We start from the raw sequence: 5000 nt of genomic DNA on the forward strand, positions 1-5000 counted from the left end.
GATGTGTTGAAAGTCATCCTCCAGATCTACGATTTGTCCTTTTGGGACTTGCTTTTTTTTTCGACTCTCCGCCCGTGGTGTCGGACTTGTCTTTTTTTTTTCCCGCGCCGGACTTGTCTTGTTTTTTTTTTGCCGGGCAGGGCACGTCGGACTTATCTTCACCACGCCGAACGGGGACGACGGTCGCTTGAGCAAGGTTTGATGAGCAGCCGTCACTCATCCGCGATACGACATTTCGCAATACGACAAGGGGGCGTCGTCGCCCTCCATTGGCTCGCGCCCCGTTTCAAAATCTTCCACGTGATTACCGCTCGCTCGCTTGGCTGGATTCGCGCCAATCACTCACTCATCCGCGACGAAGCCCACATGTCATTTCGCAATACGAAAAGGGGGCGTCGTCGCCCTTCATTGGCTCGCGCCCCGTTTCAAAATCTTCCACGTGATTACCGCTCGCTCGCTTGGCTGGATTCGCGCCGATTGTTGACACGTGATTGGCCGTTACTCACTCATCCGCGACGAAGCCCACGTGTCATTTCGCAATACGAAAAGGGGGCGTCGCCGCCGCCCATTGGATCGCACAATTTCGCAATACGACCAGGTACAAACTAACCAAACCAAAAAAGTTCAAGAGACCGCACGTGCAAGCATACTAACCTAACCCTAGGTAAGGTATGTTAGAGCGAAAGACAGTAAACTCGAATGAGCCAATAAAGAGCGGTGCGGGGCCGGTCGGAGCGCACCCTTTTCTCGGTGGCTGGCGGGCGAGAGAGTGCTGCGTCGCCGGCATCGGCGTCGAAAGAAGCCGAGCCGAAAAAAGTTAAAGTACAAACGTGCAAGCATACTAACCTAACCCTAGGTAAGGCATGTCAGAGCGAAAGACAGTAAACTCGAATGAGCTAAGAAAGAGCGGTGCGGGGCCGGTCGGAGCGCACCCTTTTCTCAGTGGCTGGCGGCCGAGAGAGTGCTGCGTCGCCGGCATCGGCGTCGAAAGAAGCCGAGCCGAAAAAAGTTAGAGTACAAACGTGCAAGCATACTAACCTAACCCTAGGTAATGCATGTCAGAGCGAAAGACAGTAAACTCGAATGAGCCAAGAAAGAGCGGTGCGGGGCCGGTCGGAGCGCACCCTTTTCTCGGTGGCTGGCGGGCGAGAGAGTGCTGCGTCGCCGGCATCGGCGTCGAAAGAAGCCGAGCCGAAAAAAGTTGAAGTACAAACGTGCAAGCATACTAACCTAACCCTAGGTAATGCATGTCAGAGCGAAAGACAGTAAACTCGAATGAGCCAAGAAAGAGCGGTGCGGGGCCGGTCGGAGCGCACCCTTTTCTCGGTGGCTGGCGGGCGAGAGAGTGCTGCGTCGCCGGCATCGGCGTCGAAAGAAGCCGAGCCGAAAAAAGTTAAAGTACAAACGTGCAAGCATACTAACCTAACCCTAGGTAAGGCATGTCAGAGCGAAAGACAGTAAACTCGAATGAGCTAAGAAAGAGCGGTGCGGGGCCGGTCGGAGCGCACCCTTTTCTCGGTGGCTGGCGGCCGAGAGAGTGCTGCGTCGCCGGCATCGGCGTCGAAAGAAGCCGAGCCGAAAAAAGTTAAAGTACAAACGTGCAAGCATACTAACCTAACCCTAGGTAATGCATGTCAGAGCGAAAGACAGTAAACTCGAATGAGCCAAGAAAGAGCGGTGCGGGGCCGGTCGGAGCGCACCCTTTTCTCGGTGGCTGGCGGGCGAGAGAGTGCTGCGTCGCCGGCATCGGCGTCGAAAGAAGCCGAGCCGAAAAAAGTTAAAGTACAAACGTGCAAGCATACTAACCTAACCCTAGGTAAGGCATGTCAGAGCGAAAGACAGTAAACTCGAATGAGCTAAGAAAGAGCGGTGCGGGGCCGGTCGGAGCGCACCCTTTTCTCGGTGGCTGGCGGCCGAGAGAGTGCTGCGTCGCCGGCATCGGCGTCGAAAGAAGCCGAGCCGAAAAAAGTTAAAGTACAAACGTGCCAGCATACTAACCTAACCCTAGGTAAGGCATGTCAGAGCGAAAGACAGTAAACTCGAATGAGCTAAGAAAGAGCGGTGCGGGGCCGGTCGGAGCGCACCCTTTTCTCGGTGGCTGGCGGCCGAGAGAGTACTGCGTCGCCAGCATCGGCGTCGAAAGAAGCCGAGCCGAAAAAAGTTAAAGTACAAACGTGCAAGCATACTAACCTAACCCTAGGTAATGCATGTCAGAGCGAAAGACAGTAAACTCGAATGAGCCAAGAAAGAGCGGTGCGGGGCCGGTCGGAGCGCACCCTTTTCTCGGTGGCTGGCGGGCGAGAGAGTGCTGCGTCGCCGGCATCGGCGTCGAAAGAAGCCGAGCCGAAAAAAGTTAAAGTACAAACGTGCAAGCATACTAACCTAACCCTAGGTAAGGCATGTCAGAGCGAAAGACAGTAAACTCGAATGAGCTAAGAAAGAGCGGTGCGGGGCCGGTCGGAGCGCACCCTTTTCTCGGTGGCTGGCGGCCGAGAGAGTGCTTCGTCGCCGGCATCGGCGTCGAAAGAAGCCGAGCCGAAAAAAGTTAAAGTACAAACGTGCAAGCATACTAACCTAACCCTAGGTAAGGCATGTTAGAGCGAAAGACAGTAAACTCGAATGAGCCAATAAAGAGCGGTGCGGGGCCGGTCGGAGCGCACCCTTTTCTCGGTGGCTGGCGGGCGAGAGAGTGCTGCGTCGCCGGCATCGGCGTCGAAAGAAGCCGAGCCGAAAAAAGTTAAAGTACAAACGTGCAAGCATACTAACCTAACCCTAGGTAAGGCATGTCAGAGCGAAAGACAGTAAACTCGAATGAGCTAAGAAAGAGCGGTGCGGGGCCGGTCGGAGCGCACCCTTTTCTCGGTGGCTGGCGGCCGAGAGAGTGCTGCGTCGCCGGCATCGGCGTCGAAAGAAGCCGAGCCGAAAAAAGTTAAAGTACAAACGTGCAAGCATACTAACCTAACCCTAGGTAATGCATGTCAGAGCGAAAGACAGTAAACTCGAATGCGCCAAGAAAGAGCGGTGCGGGGCCGGTCGGAGCGCACCCTTTTCTCGGTGGCTGGCGGGCGAGAGAGTGCTGCGTCGCCGGCATCGGCGTCGAAAGAAGCCGAGCCGAAAAAAGTTAAAGTACAAACGTGCAAGCATACTAACCTAACCCTAGGTAAGGCATGTCAGAGCGAAAGACAGTAAACTCGAATGAGCTAAGAAAGAGCGGTGCGGGGCCGGTCGGAGCGCACCCTTTTCTCGGTGGCTGGCGGCCGAGAGAGTGCTGCGTCGCCAGCATCGGCGTCGAAAGAAGCCGAGCCGAAAAAAGTTAAAGTACAAACGTGCAAGCATACTAACCTAACCCTAGGTAATGCATGTCAGAGCGAAAGACAGTAAACTCGAATGAGCCAAGAAAGAGCGGTGCGGGGCCGGTCGGAGCGCACCCTTTTCTCGGTGGCTGGCGGGCGAGAGAGTGCTGCGTCGCCGGCATCGGCGTCGAAAGAAGCCGAGCCGAAAAAAGTTAAAGTACAAACGTGCAAGCATACTAACCTAACCCTAGGTAAGGCATGTCAGAGCGAAAGACAGTAAACTCGAATGAGCTAAGAAAGAGCGGTGCGGGGCCGGTCGGAGCGCACCCTTTTCTCGGTGGCTGGCGGCCGAGAGAGTGCTGCGTCGCCGGCATCGGCGTCGAAAGAAGCCGAGCCGAAAAAAGTTAAAGTACAAACGTGCAAGCATACTAACCTAACCCTAGGTAATGCATGTCAGAGCGAAAGACAGTAAACTCGAATGAGCCAAGAAAGAGCGGTGCGGGGCCGGTCGGAGCGCACCCTTTTCTCGGTGGCTGGCGGGCGAGAGAGTGCTGCGTCGCCGGCATCGGCGTCGAAAGAAGCCGAGCCGAAAAAAGTTAAAGTACAAACGTGCAAGCATACTAACCTAACCCTAGATAAGGCATGTCAGAGCGAAAGACAGTAAACTCGAATGAGCTAAGAAAGAGCGGTGCGGGGCCGGTCGGAGCGCACCCTTTTCTCGGTGGCTGGCGGCCGAGAGAGTGCTGCGTCGCCGGCATCGGCGTCGAAAGAAGCCGAGCCGAAAAAAGTTAAAGTACAAACGTGCAAGCATACTAACCTAACCCTAGGTAAGGCATGTCAGAGCGAAAGACAGTAAACTCGAATGAGCCAAGAAAGAGCGGTGCGGGGCCGGTCGGAGCGCACCCTTTTCTCGGGGACTGGCGGCCGAGAGAGTGCTGCGTCGCCGGCATCGGCGTCGAAAGAAGCCGAGCCGAAAAAAGTTAAAGTACAAACGTGCAAGCATACTAACCTAACCCTAGGTAAGGCATGTTAGAGCGAAAGACAGTAAACTCGAATGAGCCAATAAAGAGCGGTGCGGGGCCGGTCGGAGCGCACCCTTTTCTCGGTGGCTGGCGGGCGAGAGAGTGCTGCGTCGCCGGCATCGGCGTCGAAAGAAGCCGAGCCGAAAAAAGGTAAAGTACAAACGTGCAAGCATACTAACCTAACCCTAGGTAAGGCATGTCAGAGCGAAAGACAGTAAACTCGAATGAGCTAAGAAAGAGCGGTGCGGGGCCGGTCGGAGCGCACCCTTTTCTCGGTGGCTGGCGGGCGAGAGAGTGCTGCGTCGCCGGCATCGGCGTCGAAAGAAGCCGAGCCGAAAAAAGTTAAAGTACAAACGTGCAAGCATACTAACCTAACCCTAGGTAAGGCATGTCAGAGCGAAAGACAGTAAACTCGAATGAGCCAAGAAAGAGCGGCGTACGGTGCGGGGCCGGTCGGAGCGCACCCTTTTCTCGGTGGCTGGCGGGCGAGAGAGTGCTGCGTCGCCGGCATCGGCGTCGAAAAAAGCCGAGCCAAAAAAAGTTAAAGTACAAACGCGATGCTAATGAGCGAGCCGTTGTCTCGACTAATATGTAGGGGGCGTTCGATCGAGCGTCTGGCTTGAGCGCTTGTCGGCCTAGCAGAACGGTCGCATTGTTATGCCCGGGTTTTAGGCACCGCTGCAGG

General features: G+C 55.5%; 1 pseudogene; it reads left to right on the forward strand.

Moving 5' to 3' along the window:
• Nucleotides 1-35, forward strand: part of LOC144425012 (large subunit ribosomal RNA) — a 1026-nt pseudogene extending 991 nt beyond the window's left edge.
• Nucleotides 36-5000: the final 4965 nt, after the last annotated feature.

Source organism: Styela clava, chromosome 6 (assembly GCF_964204865.1).
Source record: "Styela clava chromosome 6, kaStyClav1.hap1.2, whole genome shotgun sequence".
Classification (NCBI taxonomy): domain Eukaryota; kingdom Metazoa; phylum Chordata; class Ascidiacea; order Stolidobranchia; family Styelidae; genus Styela; species Styela clava.